This window comes from Panthera pardus, unplaced genomic scaffold (genome assembly GCF_024362965.1).
Source record: "Panthera pardus isolate Hobbes unplaced genomic scaffold, ASM2436296v1 HiC_scaffold_24, whole genome shotgun sequence".
Classification (NCBI taxonomy): Eukaryota; Metazoa; Chordata; class Mammalia; order Carnivora; family Felidae; genus Panthera; species Panthera pardus.
Window position 1 is genome coordinate 131,137,749 of NW_026526810.1, and position 25,198 is coordinate 131,162,946.

The following is a 25,198-nucleotide window of genomic DNA, read 5'->3' on the forward strand; positions in this document are numbered from 1 at the left end:
GTAAGCCCGATGTAGGGCTCGAACTCATGAACTGTGAAAACATGACCTGAGCTGAAGTCAGATGCTCAACAGACTGAGCCACCCAGGTGCCCCCTCTCTACTTCAGCTCTTAAGTTTTAAAACCTGGCCATAGCAATTTCTCACTGGTCAACTTTCTATACATCCCTGATCTTTTTTTTTTTAATTTTTATGTTTTATTTTATATTTGAGAGAGAGAGAGAGAGAGAGAGAGAGAGAAAGCACAAGCAGGGGAGGGGCAGAGAGACGGAGACAGAATCTGAAGCAGGCTCCAGGCTCCGAGCTGTCAGCACAGAGCCTGACGCGGGGCTTGAACTCACGAACCACGAGATCATCACCTGAACCTAAGTCTGATGTTTAATTGGTTGAGCCACCCAGGCACCCCTGATCTTGATACCAAGCTATCAACTCATCAAAATTCGTTGAGAGTCTCCTATGTCCCAGGGGTGTATTCCCATCTACAACATTTCACAGAGACATGCTGTCTCTGTGACGGCAGCTTGGACTGGTCTCCTGCCATGCTCTCCATTGGTAGGACATCTCAGCATGTGTGGACGGTGTGGGAGGTTTGGCAAGTGCCTTGGAACACAGCTACATTTAAGTAGCATTTAACAGTAAGCCACCCAACTGAGGGTGATGTAACCATGAGCTCAAGAATAAATATATTCCATTCTCACCTTGGAATGCTCCATGCACTGCTGCTGACTTAATTGTGCTTTAAGGCCAGCCGATTGTCAACCCAGTAGGGACAGTTCTTCCATACACGTATAGTAAGGTTGGGGAAGCACAGTCACCATGTGACAGTTAAATCCTGTTCCAAGTCCTCTTTGTGCACGTGTGAGTGTGCGTGCCTGTGTGTGTGCAGAGTGTCTTTTTCTCAATGGATTCTGGACACGTTGTCTTGCTGGCGAATTCCACACCCATGAGACGTGTGAATCATGAGACCTCTTTGCTGACAAATGTTCATCGTGGTGTTATTATTTGCAGATCTGAGGCACAAAGGGAAGGAGCTATCTTTGCAAGTTGGAGGGGAGGGCCAGAGAGCGGTGACCTTCAGCTGAGGGACCCAGTTTACTGGAGGTGACCTTGCCAAGAAGGATCCAGGGGAATACCTATCTTCACCAACGACCCTCGTCACCAATACCCGTCTGCCTATGGCTTTGGTGATTTTGAGCTAGAACATTGTTTCAGTGGCAGTAAGCTTACAGCCCCAGGGGTGATGGAGGCTTAGACAATTTACTGTGAATACAAAGGAAACCATGGCGTAAGAGAATTATAGAGGAGACGCTACAGAGGTTGGGTAGACATTGAAGTAGGCTTTGAAGGATAGGATTTAGATGTATGACAATCAGTGGGCAGAATAATATTAATACTATCTACTATTTACTGAGCACCTACTGTGTGAAAAGCACTGTCTATGGATTATTTTATTTAATCCCGACAAACAGCTCGCAAGACTCACAGGGGTTATAACTTGCCTTAGGTCACAAATCTGCAAAGTGGAAGAGCTAGGGTTTGCACTCCGGGCTGTTTGCTCTCAGACCCAGGCCAGAGTACACTGAACCACGCTGCCAGGGGACCAGTCTTCCTGGGTGGTGGCGCAGAAGGTGGCAGAAGGCAAGCGCCAGGAGGCAGAGGAGACCCACTGCTAACGGGACTACAGGGCTTCTTTTACATCCAACCCTTTGTCAACACACTTATTTAATAAACAAGTTACTGCGAACAGTGCGAACAATATTTATTTCGGTTTCAACAACACCGAAGAGCACATCACCCGATCAGGACCGACTCGAACGCAGGAAACCACCCTTCCCGGAAGCCCAGGAGGGCAGAAGGACCCGGATCGCACAGTGCCTGGGAAAGACTTCATTTCCCAGCATGCAGCGGGAGGGCCGGCCCACAGCTCCCGGCATGCCTGGGGAGGCGGTGCGGGCCACCGCGGGCTCCGCCCTGCTCCGCGGCTGCCCCGCCTCTGCCGCTCGCCCCGAGCCAATGGGAAGGCTCCATACTGCAGGGTGTGACGGGGCCGGCGCCGCAGAGGAGTTGCAAGTCGGCGAAAGCGGCGGGAAGTTCGTACAGTGCAGAAGGCAGCGCGTCTACGGCTCGGGGTAGGGAGGCCGCGGGCCGCGAGCGCCGGCGCCGAGTGGGGGGCCGCGGAGGGGCGGTCGGGGGCCGGGCCGGCGCGGGGCGGCCGGGCAGCCGTGACCTCGGGCGGCGCCGCGCGGGCGTCCCTTCCTGCCTGCCTCCCTCAGGCCCAGCCGCCGCCGGGGTTTCCTGCACCTGCCAAGCCGGCCCCCCAGGCCTAGCGGCACGTTCTCGCGCGGCCGGACGTGCCTCGCGCCCTGGGGCGCTCCGGGCCCGGTGTCAGGGCCGGGGGTCGCGTGCTAGCAAGGACCGACGAGGTCCTTCTGGCATCGTGAAGTTCACATTCTGGAGAGGAAACACCGAATAAAAAGCAGACACTACAGTTTGCAGACCTTGAAAAGTTCCTTTGAAACGAGGACAGGCGATTGTAGTAGGCCAGAGGGATGGAGGTGAGGGAGGGCATGCAGAGGAGGTGACGTTTGATTTAGGAACTGAGAGTGGAGAAGGAGACTGCCGCCCCCCCCCCCCAGGATAGCACTCCAGGCCCGGGAAACTTAGGGTGGGGGGCTGTCCCCTTACCAATCTGTCCGTGTCCGGGTGAGGCCCGGTAAGAGCTTGCCCTGGAGGGCATGGTGCAAGGCGGTGGACTCCCTGGGTCGTTTTGTAAGGGATCTTCGTATTCCTCTGACAGTTCCTTCTCTGTTCTCTGTCCCTGGACGCCACAGTGACACCCTTTACTGATGCAACTTTATTCGAGGCAGCGAATAGTTTTTCCCAGCGCCGAAATAGTTTGTGGCTCTGGTCTCTAACCTCTTCGGTGATGTAGGTGATTCGACGAACAGCTGCAGAGTCACTGGGTTGGGAGCCCGAGAGAGGGGGACGCTCGATTCCTGTTGAGACCATCCATGTTTCTAACTTCTTTTCTGTCGAGTCACTCGTTACTGTTTTTCTGTGTATCGACTCTTCCTTTCCCTCCCCCACCTCCCTTTCTTGGAACAATTTGGGAATACCACCCCCGTAGAGGTGGCAGTTTTGGGGAACTGTTTAAGAGCCTCATTAATGCTTTTCTCTTTCCTCTCCCTCCCTCCCTTTTTCCTCTCCCTCCTTCCCTGCTTCCTTCTCTGTGTCTTTCTAACTGGAATTGCCTGTCTGTTGAGTCTGAATTCACAAGAGGGGGGAAAAATGTCACCATTTATTTTTCGGAGATCAGAATCGAGACACCTTTTAATGACCCGCTGAGCAGGTCTTTGGGGAGAATGTAGCCTACAATTTTGAAGCCATTTCAGAGGGAAGCAAGGGTTCTTTACACAATCATTTTAGATTATGCTGTTGAAAATGATATGTAGTAATTACAATTAAATTTCTGGGTAGATAAGGTTATGTTCATTTACCCATAGAAGGCAATGTAACTTAAGTAGTCATTTAATAATAGCTTTCTCTGCTGAAACGACCCCAGATGGTATTCACTGTGCACCTACCTCAACATTGCTGATCTGATTGTGTTTTTGTTTTTTTATTTAAAAAAAAATTTTTTTTTTTTTAACATTTATTTATTTTTGACACAGAGAGAGACAGAGCATGAACGGGGGAGGGGCAGAGAGAGAGGGAGACACAGAATCAGAAGCAGGCTCCAGGCTCTGAGCCGTCAGCCCAGAGCCCGACGCGGGGCTCGAACTCACAGACCGCGAGATCGTGACCTGAGCCGAAGTCGGACGCTCAACCGACTGAGCCACCCAGGCGCCCCTGATTGTGTTTTTAAACAGTAAAGCAACTTGAATTTAATAACAAAAAAAACTGGTATTAGGTATCACTGTAAATTTAGTACTAATATCTAGTACAGATGCTAGGTTTATAGTGTAATGGCTTCTTCTTATGTTTTGTACCGCAAAAATTATGAGAGGGTGTATGTTAAACAAATGCGGTAATGGAGTAGTGTGTCAAACATAGAACCTGGCATATAGTAGGCTAGTAAGTGCCCAGGAAGTGGTTCTATGGAAAGCCTAGGCTAAGTTTTATTCCAGGATGCAAGTGTATATATAAGAACAGCAGTGCGTTCAAAATGTTGACAGACCCTAAAATTTGTTAAATAGGTCCCCCCCCCCCCTTTTTTTTTTGTAGTTGAGAACTAATGTGAGATAATAGTAAATATGTAAGTGAATGTCTTACATGTCTGGAAAAGAAAAAAATAAGATTTTTATTTTGGCAACTATATATTTTTGCCTTGACGTTCTCCCAAATAAGATGCACTGTACAACGAATAGAATTTTGATTTGCAAAATGAAATTTTGAAAGGATTTTTGATTTGAGAAAGAAAACTTCCCGGAAATGAAGCAAAGCTTTAACATTTACCTTCTATCAAATGCAGGATGAGTCCTGAATTTATGCGGATGTGCAGATGCTGGTATCTCCACGGATCAGACAGCTAACCTAAGGGGAGTTAAGTGCTGCCTCTGTGTGTGTGGGTGAGGCTTTCGTGAAGATCGGTCTTGATGGGTTATGAGAATGGGTTGGTAACTGAATAGGACTGGAGGACAGTTTCTGGGCTGGTAGGCTATTTTCTGTGTTTGCCGAGGTTATTTTTCAGGGCGAACGGAGACGGACTCCTTTATTGAGGGCTGTGCTCTTTAACCTTTCCCCACTTTGGCTCCTGAATACTCTCAAATACCTGGCATTTTGAAGTTGCTGTTTTGGAGTCATTTCACGGCTTTCCTAATTGCTCCTGGCCCGCCTGTCCCAGGGTTGTCTCACATCTCTGCCCTCAAACTGAGCAGTCTGCTCCTCTTGTCCTGGGTGACCTGTGGGCAGCCCTTTCAGAAAAGAATGCTCTCTGGAGAGCCCAGAGAGGGCTTAGGTGTGCCCTTGCCTCCTACTAAGACTTCGATTTTTAATACTCCTCAATAAATACTAATGACAAGAATCTACCTTATAGTGGCATTCTCCAGTAGACTTATTAAGAATTTTATTAGCCACAGCATCTTGGTTAACTCGGAAAAACATAGTGTGAGTCATATTATTTCTTTAGTCTTCATGTAAATACCTGACGTTTGATGATTCTTTGCAATAACTGCTGTCTCTCTGTGGGTTTCTGGCCCATTGGATGGGAACCGGTACTCTAGGATTTGAAAACTTGGATCCAGTACAAACTGACCGATACTGAGGATGAACATTAAACATGCACACACAGGAAGATGCTATTGTCAATAAACTCATATACATTAAGAGGGATGTTGTAGTAGGCGGAGTCCTATAATTGCACGGTTATTAGCTGGAGATTTAGGAGTGCTCTGTCGTACACTTTTTAAACAAATAGCACACTTTATTGGAAGGACACATTTTCTTATGGACCTCACTATCCAGTTGGTCCCACGAGGGACTGAGGAACTGGAAAGTCGTTAGGAACAAGGGCAGCACCCCTGTTCCCCACTCTTGGGGCTGTTCTGGTTCTTTCTGTGCATTTATTTCATCTCTTTGCAGACCGGCTGTCGTGCTGCTGTTTGCATGTGGATGCCTGGTCCACAGCTAACTCCTTGTTTCAAGAACCCAAAAGAGACTCCATTATCCATTTAACTGTCAGTTATACTTAAAATTTTTAAAAATCAGGAAGTTAGAAATCTTCTAGCCAAGATAACTACAGCTTTATTTCAGATTAAGTGCTTTCTCCAGTTTTGCCAAGTAACAGCTGAACAAATGCCCTTGTTTGATGAAACTATGTATAAATGCACTGTGATCACATATCATAATACTAGAGCTGGAAAGTGCTGTTAAACCTTTAGTTTCCGTAAGCTATGTCTGGAATCCATAGAAACAGAAACTTTTATTGTTGGCATTATTGCATTTTTTCATTTCTTTTGCAGTTTACTATATAATAAGGCAACAGAGATATCAACAAAGAGATCATATCTAAGTATAAATTCTTTATTAGAGATCATAAGAAAAAGTCTTTGGGAATCCAGGTAAACATTTTAAAAACTAGTTTCTTAAAAACTAAGCTCAGGTTTAACATTTAAGAGGCTTAATCTTACTGGTCTTTCAGGCCTTCAGAAAACTTTTGTTTTAATTTTTTACAGTTTGTTTCTTTTGAGAGAGAGAGAGAGAGAGAGAGAGAGAGAGAGAGCATGCACATGAGTGAGTTGGGGACGGGCAGAGAGAGAGAGACTCCCAAGCAGGCTCTGCGGCATTGGTAGCGTGAAGCCTGATGCTGGGCTCGAACTCGCGAACTGTGAGGTCATGACCTGAGCCGAAGTCAGATGCCCAACAGACTGAGCCACCCACATGCCCCTGTTATTTTTATCTTAGGAGCACGAGCAGTGGAGACGGGTAAGGGGAGAAAGATGCTCAGCACGGAACCTGAGGTGGGGCTTAATCCCACAACCCAGGGATCATAACCTGAGCCAAACTGCTCAATCGACTGAGCCACTCAGGTACTCCTGTTTCGGCAGTTTCTTAAAGAGCTAAATGGACACTTAACAGTTGTACTCTTGGGCATATATGAAAACGTATTCATACAAAGACCTGTACATGAATGTTCGTAACAGCCTTGTTTGTAATAGCCCCAGCCCGAAAACAACCCCATCCATCTTCAGTGGGTAAATATGGTTAAATAAAATGTGGTCTAGCCATATAATGGAACACCACTCATAATAAGGAGGAACAAGATTATCTACATGTAACAATTTGGGTGGGGCTTATGGGCCTGGTACTGAGTGAAAAAAGCCAATCTCAAAGGTCTGTGTGAGGGTATGAAGTTGTTTATATAGCATTCTTGAAATGATAAAATTGTAGAAATGGGGACCAGATCAGTGTCTGTGGGGTTAGGGCGGGGGCGGGGGTGGTGTAACTACAAAGGGGTAGGACAGAGGAGTTTCTGTGTAGTGACAATTCTGTTTCCTGATGGTTGCACAAATCTTTACAAATGATAAGATGTTCTAGGACTATGCGTACATGCGTAAAAAGGCTGTAAAAACTGAAATTTGAATAAGTAGCTTGATTACTAACATGGTATTGATGGTAAACCAATAATATGGCATTAATATGGTAAATTTCTTAGTTTTGATATAGTACTCTGCTTGTCTACCATATGGGCTGGACCACATTTCATGTAACCATTAACCCAGTGAAGGACACGTGGATTGTTTCTAGTGTTTGTCTTTGACACACAAAGCTGCTAGGAACATGCCTGTTCAGGTTTTCTTCTTTTCCTTGATTTGAGTATAGTTGACACACATTCGTTTCAGGTGTATCAAGGTGTGTAGCTCCCATCTGCGGATACATCTCTGTTACATTATTGACTGTATTCCTGACCCTGTGCCGTTTATTCCCGTGACTTACTCGTTTCGTGGCCGGAAGCCTGTATTCACGTACAGGTTTTAGTGTGAATAGGAGTTTCTGTTCTTATAGGATAAGTGCCCAGGAGTGTGAACGTTGGGTCATGGGGTAAGTGTATGTTTCCCTTAAGAAACTGCCAAGGGCCCGTTTTCCATCGCTGTCGTCACTGTGGGAGGTGAGGCTACGCCACCTTCCCGCCAGCGTTTGGTGTTGGCAGTAGTTCTCATGTTAGCCGCGACAGTGGGTGTGCAGGAGGTATCTCGTCATGGCTTCGGTTTGCAGCTCCCTGGTGGCGAGTGGTGAACATTCTTCTCTCTGCTTTGGTGACTCGTCTGTTCCTACCTTTTGCCCATTTTGTGGCTGGATTGTGTATTTCCTTCTTGTTGAGTTCAGAACGTCCTTTGTATATTCTGGATACAAGTGCTTTGCCAGATACGTGATTCGTAAACATATTCTCTCAGCCTGTGGCTTGTCTTTCCGTCTGTGACACTAGTGTCTTTTGTGGCCCCAAGGTCTTTAATTTGAGGAAGTCCAACTTACTGACATATGGATTGTGTTTTTGGTGTCATGCATGTGTCAGAACTCTATCTAATCCTAGGTCAGAAGGACACTTATAATTTTATGCCTTACGTTTAGATCTGTGATCCATTTTGGGTTAATTTCAGCACAGGATATGAAGTTTAGGTCTTGTATCTTTTCCTTTTGCCTGTGGATTTCCAACTTTTCCAAAACCGTTTGTTGAAAAGTCTACCCTTGCTCAGTTGAATCATATTTTTACTTCATAAAAAATCAATTGGCCACACTGTAAGTTGCATATCAAAATGAAGGTAGGAAGTGAGTGAGCAATGAAGTATGAAAATTAATACAGGTTTATGAAAGTATGATATGGCTTGAGTCTTGAAAAAAGTATGTATGGGGCTCCTGGGTGGCTCAGTCGGTTAAGTGTCCGACTTCGGCTCAGGTCATGATCTCATGGTTTGTGGGCTCGAGCCCCACGTCGGGCTCCGTGCTGACAGCTCAGAGCCTGGAGCCTGCTTCGGATTCTGCGTCTCCCTCTCTCTCTGCCCCTCCCCTGCTTATGCTCTGTCTCTCTCTGTCTCAAAAAAAAGAACAAAAACAAAACATTAAAAAATTAAAAAAAAAAGTATGTATAGATCTGAGAGGAAGTGGGCACATGTTTTAGAGAATGGCATGAGCAAAGGCAAGTCCTAGAAAATTAAGAACTGGCTGTTTTAGGGAGCAGGCGTGTGAAGGGGAGGAGGAGGATAAAGTAAGGCTAGTTGCTTCAGGAGTGTGGAAAGCTCTTGGCTAGATTATAGAGTTCATAAACAGTTTCATATGCTGCTGCAGGTTCTTGAGCAGGAAAATTATATGATAGAAATGGCATTTGGAGAGGTTGTTGTAGGCCCTATGTAGCAGTGACAAGGTTTGCAGGATGAACAGGGTATAACCATGGCCCTAAACCTAGCGCTTCGTGTTACAGATGCCTACTGGAAAGCTCAAAAAATAGTGAAATGTCAGAATATTAAGTCCCTAGTATTTCCTAGAAGAATCATGGTAGATTTCAGACTTTTGCCGCTGTCTTCAGTGATGGACACAGAGAACTCTGCCGGACTTCCAAACTCTTAATGCTACTTTTAGTACACTTTACATGTGGGAAGAAGAGTAGTTTCTTTTCCTTTCTTTTCTTTTTTAAATGTTTATTTATTTATTTTGAGAGAGAGAGTGGAGGGGGGAAGGCACAGAGAGAGGGAGAGAGAGAATCCCAAGCAGGCTCTGCATTGTCAGCATAGGGCCCAAAGCGGTGCTCGAACCCACAGAGCGTGAGATCATGACGTGAGCGGAAATCGAGAGTCAGATATGTAACTGACCGAGCGACCCAGGCGCCCCAAGAGGAGTAGTTTCTGTTGACTCATTGTTGATGTTTCTTATCAAGCTTAACGGTCCAAGACATGAGCAACTGAAATGTGAATGCATACGGAGTTAATAAATTGGTCCAATGAGGCAAGTTAATGGCACTGACTTTATCGTGGCACAGGAGAGACTCGGGTTTTTCAGTCAGTTGTCCCGATGCTTGTATGTGAAGAACTGTACAGAGAAGGAGGGCCAGCTCTCGAAAATTACTGAGCACCAACGAGGAACAGTGATTCCCAATGCAGCATTAGGGGTTAGGCTTGGGCCAGAATCTAATCTGGAAGAACTTCCAGAGAGAAGAGCATTAGGTGCTTCATGCAAGTGATGCAAACGATCTGTAAGGACGGAATAGGAACCTGCATGTACTTTGGGAACATCTTGCTTTAGTCAGGGGAAGTGCCAGGGACGGGCCATGAGTCATAATTTATTAACTTGTGACCTAAATTACTCAGTTTTTGTTTTCCTAGCACCCACTTCATTTCTTGATTTCTTTCTCTTAACAGATTCATACTCCCCCCCCCCCCCCAATCTGTGGGAATCTCTTGGTTTCTGCTTTCTTTTATATATTTAAAAGATTATCATGGCTACTGATTAGACTTATGTCATTTAAAAAATAATCACCCAACAAATAGAACTTCTTTCATGTCAGACAGACTGCTAAATATCAATGCATTTCTGCTTTCTTACTTAGAACATGGCAAAAGCATGTCATTCCATTTTTTAAAACAAGGACTTCTTGAGCAAGGATTTTCTGCCTAAGAGATCACCATGACGTGTGTTAATCAAAGATTGGCAGCGTGAGAAGCTTTAGCCCAACTGTTTATTTGTCTTCAAAGTACCTTTCCTGTTTGATTGAATTTCTTTGGTCAGATTCTTTTCCACTAGTCTAGATCTTTTTCCCACTGAAATGTTGAGATTGACCAAGAATGTTTCATTTGTGATTGCAACCCTTCAGTATCATTACGGAGTTTTTTTTTTTTTTTTTCCTTCTTCTTCTGCAGAAGAGCAGGCTCTTACAGTGCTATGCAAGCTGCCCATTTAAAACTATCATTGCTTGGCACCTATGCCCTAGTGACAGTTTGACCAACATGTGAGCAGGCACACTGCCATCCTGCCAGATGGGCGTGAGTGTAGGCAGCCAAGAAACCATGTATCTGCATCTAGTGTATTTGTTAAGGGCAGGATTCCCAGTCGGGGATGTTCAAACGTCTGTCCATCCTGAGCTTTCACGCCTATGGATAAAGGGATGTCATCATTAATTTCAGCTTCTGACTGAGATTCCATGGGTATATAAGAGCTTCTTGGCTCTTACAGAAGTAGGCAATTGGGGACAATCAGGATAATTGTTCTCTCCTTCATCACAGGACTACTTCAGATAATCCTTTCCTCTTTCTTCTAGGCAGCTAGGTTTGCAGTGAGTACAGACCTGATCAGATATTGTCCCAATTCTAGAATATGTGCTGCTCCATTTGTTTTGTGGAGTACAAAAGCTTTGAAAGTCGTTTAATGTTTGTACTTTGGACCACGATGTATATAATAGAAGTCAGGTAGATAGATCTGAGTTCAAATATGACCGCTGTGTGACATTAGGGCAGCCTAATTTTGCCATCACATCAAGTTAAATAATACCTATCTCAGGGTGGCTGTGAGAATGAACTGTGAGATGTGGATCTGAATTACTCGGTATAGTGTCTGGCCCACAGTAAGTGCTCAGTAAACATTTATCGTCATCACTGCCATCATTGTTGCTTTAATATACTTGAGGGTATTTTTCTCTGGAGAATTATTGGAAACAGGACATCTTTTTTCAGCTCATCTCCCACCACTTTTGAAAGTCATGTATTGGGGGGCACCTGGGTGGCTCAGTCCGTTAAGCGTCTGACTTCAGCTCAGGTCATGATCTCACAGTCTGTGAGTTCGAGCCCCCCCGTTGGACTCTGTGCTGACAGCTCAGAGCCTGGAGCCTGTTTCAGATTCTGTGTCTCCCTCTTTCTCTGACCCTCCCCCGTTCGTGCTCTGTCTCTCTCTGTCTCAAAGATAAAATAAACATTAAAACAAAAAAAGAAAGTCATGTATTGGATATTAGCATATTGTCTGGTCTATAATAGAATGCTTCCAGTGACCGGGAACTCACTACCGCCTGAGCAGGTGGGACTAGTGACATTTTAGAGGGGTCATTCTTGGTTGGGAGAGGGGGTTCTCTGAATTGTAGGATGTTCACCAGCATCCCTGGCTATGAGGACAAAAATCATCCCAGGTTGAGAATCACTGCTCTAGAGACAGCCTATCCTGTTTTTAATAAAGTTTTGACTGTTAGCAAGTTTTTTCTTATATTGAATGGAAGTCGTCTTTATTATTTCTCCTACCCCATTTTCTGTCTTTTGGAGACACTTAGAACAAGCTGAGTCTCTGTTCTATATAATGTCCTCTGGAATACTCAAAGACGGTCATCGGTCTTCTTGACTTCATTAGCTATTCCTTATAAGGCATGATTTCATGTCCTTTTACCACATTGGTGGCTTTCCTTTGATTTAATTCCATTTTCAAGCTGTAGTGTTTAGGATTGAATTAGGATTTTAGTGCTTTGGAGGTAGCATTTTTCTTCCATAAGTATAGGGAAGAATAGTGCCTTTCTTCTTCTACATACTGTATTATTATCAGCTCTAATAGCTTTGCTGATTACATCATACGCTGCTGTATCTAAGCTTGTTGTGTCTAAGTTTTATCTCTTTCAAACTCAGGCATTAGTTTTGCGGTCCAACATGGGAGCTTGGGCTTATCCTGTTAAATTTCTTTTCATGGGATTTTGCTAACTGCAGTCTTAATTTGTGGTCGACTCTGAACTTTCTGTTAGAACAAGTAGGTGATGATGCCATCAACTGAGATTGAAGATACAGGAGAAATGGCCGTGTGTGTGCATGTGTGTGTGCATGTGTGCAAATGCAGATTGAAAAGAGCATTGAAGATGGAAGCCCGGGGAACCCCAACATTAAGAGGCATCTGGGAGATGGGAAGGAAAAAAGGAGACCAAGGGAGGGGTGGGCAGAAGGCAGGATGGAAATGAGAGGAGAGTCTTGGAGGCTGGAATGACTGTGAGAAGTACTGAGGTAGATCCTTGGACATGAACTGAGTAGGACACAGTCTGCTTTCCCTGCTCATGTGTGTTTGCCCCATCATTTTACTGTTCAGTTAATGGGACTACCTGGTCACTTATGCCTGAAAAACGGTGTCATCTTTCATGTGTTCTTCACATTTTTGTGTCTATTTGAGTTACCAACTTCTACTAATTAAAAAAAAAAAGTTGTTTTTTTTTTCTGTAGTGTAATGCACATACTGAAAAAGAGCACAAATATTAAGGATCTAGCTCATTGATTTTTTTTTTTTTTTTAACAAAGCGAACACACTAAAATTACCGTCACCAAGAGCAAGACAGTCGCTCTTCCAGCACTCTAGATGCCCCTCTTGTGCCCCTTTCCAGTAACTACTCCCACCCAGGGTAACCACTATTCTGACTTCTAGAACTATAGCTTAGTTTTGCCTGGTAAATGAAATTATACCCTATATATTATGCCTTATACATTAGTCCTTTTTACCAAGCTTTTTAAATTTAGCATTGTGTCTGAGGTTCATCAAGATTGTTGCATGTAGTTTGTTTTTTTTATAGGTCTGTTGTTCTGCTTATCTGTTACTGCATAACACATTAGTTTTGGTTATTAATTACTGTATAACACACTATTCGAGCCTTAGGGGGGTATAACAGCAACCATTTTATTGGCTCATGGATTTTGTGGGTTAGGAATTTGGTGGGCATAGCTTGTCCCTGTTCTACAGTTCTAGAATCATTTAGAGGATCCTTCACTCACATATATGGTGCCTCGACTGGGATGTCTTAAAGACAATCATCTGGGATTATGGACCACGGCAGGGGACCTAAGTGTAGTATTCTCCACTAGGTCTTGGGTTTCCACAGCATGTTGGCTGGGTTCCCAGAAGATGCTTCCAGAGAATGACTTATCCTTGAAAGTCACATAATGTCACTTCTGCTATACTGTTGGTTGAAATAGATACGAGCCTGCCTGAATTCAAGAGTAGGGAACATTGACCTCACGTCTTTCTGGAGAGGTGTCAAAATTTGTGACTATTTCTAAAAACCATCACAGATTATATACCACGCTTTTATTGTAAATGGATTTGAGTAGTGTCTACTTTGGAGCAGTTATGACTAATGCTGTTGTAATCATTCTTGTTCATATCTTTTGGTTCACATATATGTTCATTTTAGTTGAGTATACATATGAGAGCAGAATTGTTGGTCAGAGTGTGTGTGTCGGCAGCTTTGATAGATGGTGCCAGTTTTCCAAAGTGGTTGTACCATTTTATACCCTCAGCTAACCAGGTGTGTGAGATTAGTTGCTCTGCAGTCTTGCCTCTACTTGGACTGTCAGTTAAACATTTAGAATTTTGAGGGGGCACCTGGATGGCTTAGTTGGTTGAGTGTCCAACTTTGGCTCAGGTCATGATCTCACGGCTCATGAGTGTGAGCCCTGCATCGGGCTCTGTGCTGACGGCTTAGAGCCTGGAGTCTGCTTCATATTCTGTGTCTCCCTCTCTTTGCCCCTCCCCTGCTTGCACATTGTCTCTCTTTCTCAAATGTAAATGACCATTAAAAAAAAAAAATTAAAAAAAAAACCGTTTGGAATTTTCTTTAACCATTCCGTGGTTGTGTACAAGTTATCAGTGTGATTTTAATTGGCATTTCCTTGATAAATGATTTGAACATCTTTTCATACACTTGTTAGTTATTTGATTATCCCATGTAGCAGAGTGCCTGTTCAAGTCTTTTGCCCATTTTTGACGAATTGGGTTGTTTTCTTCTTATTGGAATATTGGAGTCTGTATATATTCTGGATATGAATCCTGTGTGCAGTATATGAATTGTAAAAATCTCTTCTTGTCCTGTGACTTGCCGTTTCACTCTTGTAATGCGTCTTTTGATGAACTGAAATTCTAAATTTTAATTACATCTTACCAATATTTTCATTTATGATTAGTGTCTTTTGTGACCTGTTTAAGAAGCTTTTGCTACTCCGCGGTCATGAAGATTGTTTTTTATGTTGTCTTCTACTGGCTTTATTATTTTGCTTTTCATATTTAGGTCTGAGTCTCCAGGAATTGATTTTTGTGTGCTGTGAGGTAGAGAGGTCAAGATTCTGCTTCTGTATATGGTTATCCATACGGAATACGGGATATGGTTATCCATATCCACCCCATATATAGTTATCCATACAAGTAGTAGAGGATAGCATTGGGTGAGGTGAACACAAGCTGGGAGTTAGGGTTCCTGTATATCCAGCTTTAACCTATTTTTCATGAACCTTCTGAACTTGGGCTTGTTATTAAACCCTCTGGCCTCAGCTTCATCTGTAAAAGGAAGGACTTGAATGAACTGTGTTTTGATTTTCAGTCTGACTGTGGTTTGTTAGATCATTCTATCTAGTGTTACAGTTTTATTTAGGCTTGTTAGACTCTTCTTAGGTCTGGATTCTAAAGTAGTCATTATATGTCTCAGCTTTATGCTCTCACCAGTTATGATGAGCATGCTATTTAGATCTTCATCTAAGCTACTGATAAAAGGTGGCTTTTTTTTTTTTTTATCACATTGGCAAGTCACTGCCCAAACTTGGTCTTCTGATCTTCGTGGTATGCTTTGTCCCCTGCCAGGAACTCGTTATTGTTTTAGTAAGCCATGGTTCAGGACACCAGTTCCATTTTTGAAAGCCATTTGCATATATTATTCCTTGTGTTTGTCCCTTACTGCAGTTGCCTACTTGAACTTCTGAGAGTCACAGATACAGTGTAGAGTTTCATGAATCAGCAGAAGTCGTTCATGACCAGTGAGTTCTAACCTCGACAGAGTCTCCTCCCATCTTGCAGATGTGCTCCAGGAAAGTGGTATACCTTTGAATATCAGGTTTACGCACCTATAATTGTGCCCTGAGTAGAGTAGTCAGGAACCACCCAGATGACATAACAGGAAATCTGTCGTTTGCTGGTTCCTTTGTGTTCTTAGAGGCCTGCTTTAGGGTGACCTCTAGCCTTCTTTCAGAACATATACTTTTGTTTCCACGGAATACTGTAACTCTTGTATAGCTGTTGTTCCTTCCTTTATTATCCTTGATCCCACATTTTTCTTCTCATTGACATTTTTTTTAATTAACTTTTTTTTGAGTTTATTTATTTATTTTGAGAGAGACAGAGAGCGTGTGTGCACGTGCGCGCTCTCAGGGGAGGAGCAGAGAGAGGGGGAGAGAATCCCAAGCAGTCTCTGCCGCCAGTGCAGAGCCCGATGCTGGGCTCGAACTCACGAGCCGCGAGATCATGACCTGAGCCGAAATCAAGAGTCGGACGCTTAACCTCCCCCTTGTCGTTAACTTTTTAAGACGCCTTTATTGAGATCTGGTTCAAATATCGGATTCACTCATTTCAGGAGCATCGTTCCGTGGTTTTTAGCATCTCCACAGGATTGCAGCTGTCACCATAATCTGACTGTACAATGTTTTCATCGGCCTTAAAGCAAACCTCCCACCCATGAACAGTCGCTGTCCTTTCTCTCTTCACCCCCCACAGCCCTAAGAAACCTCTAGTTTGCTTTTGTCTCTATAAATTGACCTGTTCTGGAAATCTTACATAATGGGAATTGTAAAATATGGGCTCTTTTGTAACAGGCTTCTTTCACCTGCTACGGTGTGTTCCAGGTCCATCCGTGTTGTAGCATGCATCAGTGTTTTCTTTCTTCCTGTTGCTGAATGATACTCTGTTGTATGGATAGCCCACATTTGTGTATCCATTCATCTGTTGAAGGACATTGGAGTCGTTTCCATTTTTTGACCATTGTGAACAATACTGCTGTGAACGTTTATGTACGAGTTTTTGTGTGAATGTATGCTTTTATTGCTCTTAAGTATGTACCTATGAGTAGAATTGCTGTGTTGTAAGGTAACTCGCCGTTTAACTTTTTGAAGAAGTGCCCAATTATTTTCCAGAGTTCGATGCATCATTTTACATTTTCACTAGCGTTGGATGAGAGTTCACAGTCTCCAGATCCTCACCAGTACTCGCTGTTGTTTTTGTTTGTTTGTTTGTTCCTTAGGGACTGTGAAGTGGTGTCGCATTGTACTTTTGATTTTTATTTCCCTAATGACTGATGCGGTCAAGCACTTTTTTGTGCTGTTGGCCATCTCTCCATCGGTTTTGGTGAAAGGTCTTCAGACCTAAATCCTTTGCCCATTTTTAAATGGGGTTGTCTTTTTATTATTTAGAGTTCATTAGCCTCTTAACGTTCAGTTTCATTTATTTTCAAGCAGAAACGTTTTTGGCCCTGGTCTTCTCTCCTTTGTTTTTCTTTCATTTTTGTTTGGGGACCATTCATCCTTTCTTGTAGTTAAGCGAAGGGGTTAAGAGGGTTTTCAGGCCTTTTGCGTTCTCTTGGCAACAGCTTCCCTTGGCAACCTACGTATGGAATACCTTAGGCTGGAAAATGCACATCTCCTGATCATTGGAATAGATCCTTTTTAGTTCATACTGGTTCTAAAATGAGGCAGGCTTCTTTCCCTAGAAATCAGTAGGTAAAACACCTGCCTGAGATTTTAATCCCAGTCATTTTACAGGTGAGGAAAAAAGACCTGGATAAGTTGGAGCATGTCCACGTTCACAGCAGGTAGACCTGGTTCATGGCTTTAAATCAGCCCATTCTAAGAAAAATCTGTTGGTTTCTCATCAAGTGACAGATTCATGTTAGACCTGGGATACCAGGGTTAGACGGGGTCGCTAAGTTCCAGATTCTCACAAAATATGTCAAAAGAGAGTGACATATATGCAATTAATGGTAATACAGTGTCACAGTGCTGTGAAATGTGGGCAAAGTTGTAGAGTCTAGTGCTGTTAACACCACTCAGTGTTGAAATTTTCACTTGACGTTCCTTTGCATTGTAGGCGAAATTAGATTCTTGAGTAGTTGATTTTGTCTAGACCATTTAGTGAGGAATGGTAACAATGCCGTCATTCACATGCTGAGATTGCAGAAGAAACTAACTTCAGAATGTTTGGGGTTTTATATGGCACCTGAAGATAGTCTCATCAAGTACACGGTTTTTTATACATAATTATTAACTATTTTTTCAAATATCCTGCAGTGGTTTATTATATCATTTTCCCCTAAATTTGTATCAATATTTTACACTAGAAAAGGCAGCTAAAACCTTCTTTATGGAGATCTTTATATCAGTGACTTATTTTTTTGTCCTTTTGATCTTTGGAAGTCATTCTTTTTTTTCGACAGTTAGGCTGTGTATTTATAGTAACATGTGAATATATTTCTGTTTTATCTTTAATGCTGTTTTTTAAAAATGTTTATTTATTTTGAGAGACAGAGCTTGTGTGAGCACGTGTGTTCACGCGAGTGATGGAGGGACAGAGAGAGAGGGAGACCGAGAATCCCACACAGGCTCCATGATTATCAGTGCAGAGCCTGACGTGGGGACCTGAGTCGAAATCAAGAGTCAGATGCTTAACCAACTGAGCCATCCAGGCGTCCCTCTAATACTGTTTCAGTGGCGTTTGTGATAGTATTATATTGTAGTATTAAAGCAAATATTTTACCACCTTAAGACTTCTGTTTCACAAATGATTAGTTATGCAGTATGTGCTCTCTTTTAATGCCTGTAGTAAATAACAAAAAGGCATTTATTTTTGCAGAAACTGTATTTTCCATACATGTCTTTTGAATCTTGGTCCTGCTAACTTACTGGTTGCGAAAGCCACGGACAAATGGTTCAACTTCTCTTATTCCTGGTTTTGTTGTATGAAGTCAATATGATGCCACCTAGGTTTTATGGTTATTCTTAGAGTTAGAGACAGTGTGTTTAAATTAGCCGACACAGAGCCTGCCATATAGGTGCTTAAGAGTGAGGATAGCTGTTGTTATATGTTAGCTCATTCGTGTGTAAGAGCTGTTACTAATGCTTGATTTATTCTTCCCGGTATGGATTCAGTCTCATACATTTGTACTCATTTAGGATTATTTGGGCAAAAATAAGTGATTACATTCATGTTAAGAAGTTCGTGTCAATATTTGCTTTCATTTAATAGTCTTTCAGACTGTATTGCTCTTTAAAGACTGACCTAGTCTTTACAGCAAAACGTAAAGGTACGGTCTTGGCTGCAGATGTGGGCGTTCGGAGTTCCTTTTCTTCATAGTCCACTGCTGTGTTTTTAACATGAGGCGGTTGCTTGGGTGGATCCTCCTGTTAAAGGACAGGAGCGCAGGTGGATTCCAAAGTAATAACACCGGAAAGAGCTACTTGGTATTTACTCAAGCATACGTAGCATACGTTTTTCACTTACCTATATTTTGGAGACTGTTCCACAGTGGTGTATGTGGGTTTACCTCTTTTTTTAAATTGCATATGACTTCATTCTGTGGATATGCTGTCATTATATCCCTTCTGATAAGTTCCCTTCTGATGTAAATTAGGCATGTCTCTAGTCTTTTGTTATCGTACTTTGCTGCAGTGAATATCCATGTGCGAGTTAACCTTAAAACAAGTTATTCTACTAGCAAAAATGGATTCATTCAGGAATTACGGCATTGTAATTCGGGACGAGCAAACTGTGGCAAAACCAGAGGCTAGTCCAACAAAGGAGAGGAACGTTATTTTACGAAGAAAGAGGAAGTTGGGAGAGATGGTTTGAGAAAGAGTCCATTGGAGGGAAGCAAGAGTTGAGGGTGATGAGGTTTCTCACCGACTGAGCTGCAGGGGTGATCTGTTTCTTGTGCGAGATGCAGTGTATTTCTGTCCCTCTTGGGGCCTGTAATTGATGATTCTTCTCTGTTGGCCCTTCTTCTGCCGGGTCTGTCATTGACACCTGTTCCTGTGATTGATGGTGGGTGGTATGGCTCCTCCTTCTGTCCCCTACTCCACTTTAGTGAGGTTTTCTCTCGGTGGATTGTCACCTACATTTGACAGGATGTGAGGATACCTGTAGGACGAGTTGCTAGAAGTGGACTTACTCAGCCGGAGGGCGTGTGCATTTACAGTTTTGGTGGCTAATGCTAAACTGATGGGCCTTTTTTTTCGTATTCTTACCAACTCAGTGCATTTTCTAACTCTTTGAGTTTGGATAATCTGATAGCTTGAAAATGCGATTTTCATTATACATAAAGTGTCACTGTAGTTTTACTTTGCATTTTGTTGATAAATGAAGCTGGGCCTATATGCTGTGATTTGCAGGATGTAGTGTCAGTGAAAGAAATCATGGTGAAGACCACGGTATATAATCTTTTACCTACTAACCTCAGAAGCCAGTGATGTAGATAAATGTATTTTATTTGTTTACAAGAGAAAAAAGGAGGGGAAAACTAAAAACTAACAAAAGCAGCCACACGGAGGGAAAGGCGTGGAAGGGGCAGAGATGGAAGGTAGACTTCTGAGCACGCCCCGTGTGGTTTGGTTTTGGGGTGCGGATGTTTTACAAAACTGTGAACACTCAGAAGAGAAGAAATGTGTGTCAGTTAAACACTCAGGTTAGTGTCTGGAACTAAGAATTTTAACACACGAGAATAGAGACAAAGTCAAAGAAGTTAAGCAAAAAACCACGTAATCCCAAATTTGGACAGGAAATATCCGTATAAACCTGTGATGCGTTTTCTCTCTCAAAAGAATTCTAGCTTTGTTCACTCAGAGGACCTGGAAATAATGACAGCCAGGGGCCAGTCAGTATTCTAGAGCTCAGATTTTGGTCTCTGATCCATTCCCACTAAAAGGAGACAGGCTCTCTGCAGAAGTGATTGATTTTAGGTTTGGGGCAAGAAAATGTGCATGAGGACCCCAGAGCATCTTGTATTAGAAAGCAGGGAAAATATCCCAGACTGTTGGGGTTGTTTCAGAAGGGCACACAACTCGAAGGGCTTCCAGGGTTCAGCACAGGGTTTAGCACGGGCCCCGGCTTCAGAAGCTGGCCTGACATTCACAGGCCATGTTGTTCTCCAGTTAAATGTGAGCAGTTTTACAGAGTACCTCAGACGGGGTTTCATGCAGGTTATGATGAAACGGAACCAAGCACAAAGCCAAGGTCTCTGTGCCATCCCCAAAATACTAACCAGAAGGAGTGATGGCCGCTTATTCACCAGTTACAGCCTCATCTCCATTCTAAGTCTCCCCTCCCTGAGAGAAGATTTATTGACATACCCACTCATAGAATGGCATCCAATTTAGGGAAACTCCTGCTTCCTGAGACCCTCCCCCAAATTACCCAATCAAAGCCGAAATCCCATAGTAGATTGTTTTTAACATTCTTAGAGACACCCTAGTGCCCCATGTGGAATGTGCTCTCCTGGCTGGTTTAACTGTAGATGTGTTTCTGGGGTTCTTTCGCTGAGGGGCACTGACACCAGACGGTAGAACGATTTGTGCAACAACAGTAACAAAAAATACAAGAAACACATTCAGTGATACTAAAGGGCCCCAATCAGCAAAATTCACAAGATGGGAAATTTTACAAGACAAACGACTAGGGAAGTAAAAGAGAAAGGTGGCATTTGTCCTTTAAAAGATTCAAAGACACATCAGCCAGAGGCAGCAGCTAAAAAATCAGCTGTAAGGTGATATTTCTTTTTTTTTTTTAATGTTTGTTTATTTTGAGAGAGAGTGTGAGCAGGGGAGGGGCAGAGAGAGAGAGGGAAAGAGAGAATCCCAAGCAGGCTCTGTGCTGTCAGCACGGAGCCCGATGTGAGGCTCGAACTCACAAACCCCAAGATCATGACCTGAGCCGAAACCGAGTCAGACGCTTAACCGACTGAGCCACCCAGGCACCCCATAAGGAGATATTTTTTGAGACAATTGGGGAGTTTTGAACAATTGTTACTAGGAGATATTAAGGGATGGTTATTAATTTTGTTAGATGTGATGATGGTATTTAAGTGACTGTATTTTTAAAAGTACCTGTTAGGAAAATTTGCACATGAAATGATCTGATGTGTGGGGTTTGCTTTAAAACCTACTAGAGGGGCGAGCGGATTGGGGATACAGCAGAAGCAGATTGGCTGTGTGTTGATAATTGCTGAACAGGGTGACGTGGACATGGGAGTTCATCATACCACGTTTCTACTTTGTACGTACCTGGAAATTTCCCTAATATAAGAAGAGTGTTTCTGAACGCCTTTTGTCTTTCTTTTCTGTGAATTTCTGTCTCCAGAAATTCGCAGTGTGTCCATTTTTCTGTTGGGCTTTTGTGGTTGTTTTTTTGTTCTTAGAAAGGAATCTTTAAATACTAAGAAAATTAGCCTCTTGTCATGGGTTGTAGATGGTTTTCATTTGTCTTTTGGGTTTGTTTATGTTCTCTTTAACCTGTGGAGAGTTTTAAATTTTGTCAGATGTATCAGTTTTCTTTGTGGCTTGACTTTTCTTTTGCTGTCTAGGAAAACCTGGTCTCCGAGCTTTAAAAAAATTTTTCTCTTATGTTTCCATGAAGAATTTTTTTAATGACTGTAGCACACTTCTGCTATACTTCGGTCATCCTGAATTCCTTTCGGTGTATTTAGAGATTTTTCTCCCCTTGAGCCCTGCCGCAAGAATACGTAAGGAAGAATGTTGTTCAGTTGCTAGCCTGTGTAGATTTAAACCTGAACGCACAATTAACTGTAAACAAAGCCTGGTAGTTAATTTTGCCCCCCAGTAGAACTATTGGGAAATCTATCCAAAATTGCCAAAATATGCTAAATGTTGTATAAACATATTAACAGTATAGTTCAACATTCCCAATTTTAGAACAGTTTTAGTGTGTGCTTTACATAGAGAAGCATTCCTTTTGGCTCCTTTCGGAGGGTGACCTCCCTTTGAAGTTAGCATCTCTAGGCTTTTCCCCTCTTAGATGCTGTACCTGCAGAGCAGGAAGTTTCCAGTGTGTGCTGTCTGTAGGATGAATGAATGTTACTGTAATGTCTTCATGGTTGGTTCCTGGAGACCTGTTAGGACTCCAGGGATGGATCTTCTAACCATCACACTAAAGTCAGAAAGAGAGGTGCCCTGCGAGACCTCACAGGATCCTTCCTCTTTGTGGGGAAGTGGTTGGCGGTGAGGCGTCCTGGTTTTATGTTTGAGATCGGACCATACTGTGTATTCTCAGTTGAAAAATTAATTCCGCAGTCAGTGCTTCTCCTTTAGAACTTTTAGAAATCCTTTAAAGGAAATAAAAATCGAGGAAGTGCACTTGATACTGTATTTTAAACACTTTATTCACTCTACCAAAAAATGTCACAGTGGAACGTTAATCAGTTTCCCAGTACAAGTAAAAAACATTCTGACCTGGAAGAAATTGTTTTCTTCTCTGAAGATACCCACTTTCTTTTTCAGACTTGGAAGCGTGAGTCTTCACCTAGTTCTTTCCAGCGTAGGTGTGAAAACCTGACTAGCGTGACAATTGCTTCCAGAGATTGTGTCGCAGCTGAGTTTAGCTTAATGTTCTTCAGGAATAATCCTGTGATTTTATAGGGTCATTATCTCTGGGAGCTTACTTCGTATATGCTCTTGGATTGTTGTGCTAGCCTTGACTCTTGTTTTGTCGGTGTCACTACAGATACCATACAGCTGTGAATGTTTTCCCTACTTTTATTCATATGCCTGGTTCTCAGAGTGAGACCAGGGGACTAATTGATTGGGTGTCCCTGATAGGAACTCACAGTTAAGCTTCCTGTGTCACAGGTTTTTACATTAAATGGTATTGGTAATAAGTATATTTTTATCCTGCGGGTATCCTTACAGTTCAGTCTCAACAATAGGATTTGCGGGGACGGAAGAAGTACGTATATGAAGGCCGTTGGTATTATCGGGAAGAGGCTATCTAAATTCAACATGCTGTATTTTATTTTTCAGATGATCTCTTAGCAGTAATCAAATGCATTAATCAACTTGTGATTAGCCGGCTCATTTGTAAGAGAATTGTCTTTAAATATATTGCTTTCAGATTGTTCCTGATGTAATTTAGCAAAAGAGGTGATGAAGTTCTTTGTTGACCGATTATCTCTTGTTTGATTTTATTCTTTGACTTACTGTAGTTTGGCAGGAAGCCATTTACACCAAAACATGTAATTACTTTTTAATCCCAAATAAGTTTGAAATGTAAATGAGAGATTTTCATCTGGGATACAATGGGATGGGAAAAGGATGTTTTTTCGGGAGGGGGACTCTTCTTGAATCATTCATTCACTAATTCATATTAAAATTTTTTAAATGTTTATTTTTGAAAGAGAGAGAGAGAGAGAGACAGAGCGTGAGCGGGGGAGGGGTACAGGGAGCAGGAGACAGAATCCGAAGCAGGCTCCAGGCTCTGAGCTGTCAGCACAGAGCCTGACGTGGGGCTCGAACCCACAAACCGTGAGATCATGACCTGAGCTGAAGTGGGACGCTTAACCGACTGAGCCACCCAGGCGCCCCTCACTAATTTATATTTTTACCCAACTTCTGAAACGAATGAGCGGGAGCTTTTATTGAAATCCTCTAATACAATAGAGTTGTATGTAACAGAGCCAGTCCGTTGGAAATGAATGACTTAGTGAAGAAGGGGAGGTTGTGCCAGCACATCTGGATCGGTGGTCCAGTCTGGGCATCCTCTGCTCTGTGCGACCTTTCTACGTGCAGACGCCGGGGCTCTTGTGGAGGAGGGCCCTTCTGGTTTCAGAGTTCCGCTGGTAATAACCACTGTAGCCAGGACGGAGAACGACCGCCTCGGACGATGGGTGCTTACGCAGTTGAGTTTGTAATTTCGCTCTGAACTGCTAGCGCTCCTCGAAGAGACGAGAAAACAGGAATTTCAGGAATTTCAGACTCCTAATGTCTTCAAAACTACCTCCAGAAGAGGCGCTTTTTCCTTACCCGGCTACTGAGTTTGATTCTGTAGATGTCTACAACTGCTCGCTGTCTGTAATAAATAGTTTTATCAGAGGATTCAGAAACAGCCTTTACCTGGAGGACTTTTTATTGATCCTCGTTTGAAGCTGATGATATAAAAATCCTGAGTGTGCGATGGTGCTTCTCTGTGAAGCGAAGTGCAGCTGCTTGAGGCCCGAGGTTGCCATTTAAGCCATGTGCATTTCCAGCCCCGAGCACTGTTGCTGGCACAAGTCTTGGAGGTGTTTTATAAATGCCTGTGGGATAAAGGAGCTCAAATATTTAATATTCTGGTGAACTAAATTGTAAAGATAGAGCTTAGAAAAATCTAGAGTAAGAGATGATTAGCATGTTTCCTAGACCATCTGTCACTCATATCGATTGTTTCTGCTTGGCACTGAAGACTTGTTTTGGGGGGGTGGGGGGGGGAGGGTGGCTTGTGTAAAGTTGAAAAAAATCTAAAAAGCATCCTAGGTCATTCTGCACCCCTGTGTTTGGTGGCTGAAAGTCAGTGCGGGGTTTAACAGATTGACATTCGTATTATTGAGTAAGGAGTAATGCAGTCATCGGTTCTTCCCATAACACCATTGCAATACGCGGTAGTTCTGCCTCCCCCCCCCGCAGTCTGTCTCATGCATTAACCAGAGTGATCCTTTGAAGACGTAAGTCAGAGCATGCCGCTTCTCCGCGCGGAACCTTCCCAGAATTTCCCATCTCACTGCGAGTTAAAGTAGGTGTCCTGACGGTGGCCTGTGTGTTGGGTGCCATCACCACCCCAGGCCCTTTCACGTCTCTGATGTCAGCTAATGCTCTCCCCCAGCTGATTCTTCTCCAGCTGCCCCCACCTCCTCGCTGCTCTGAGAGCAAGCTGGACATACTCTTGGCCCCAGGGCCTTTGCACTTGCTGCCCCCTC

General features: G+C 43.2%; 1 protein-coding gene across 5 annotated transcripts in view; it reads left to right on the top strand.

Moving 5' to 3' along the window:
- The first annotated feature begins 1,997 nt into the window (after positions 1-1,997).
- Positions 1,998-25,198, top strand: part of VRK1 (VRK serine/threonine kinase 1) — a 75,314-nt gene continuing 52,113 nt past the window's right edge. For all 5 annotated transcript variants that reach the window (XM_019462220.2, XM_019462222.2, XM_019462221.2 and 2 more), the window contains exon 1: positions 1,998-2,126. The gene's annotated coding sequence lies outside the window, so the exon portion shown is untranslated. The remainder of the gene's footprint in view (positions 2,127-25,198) is intronic.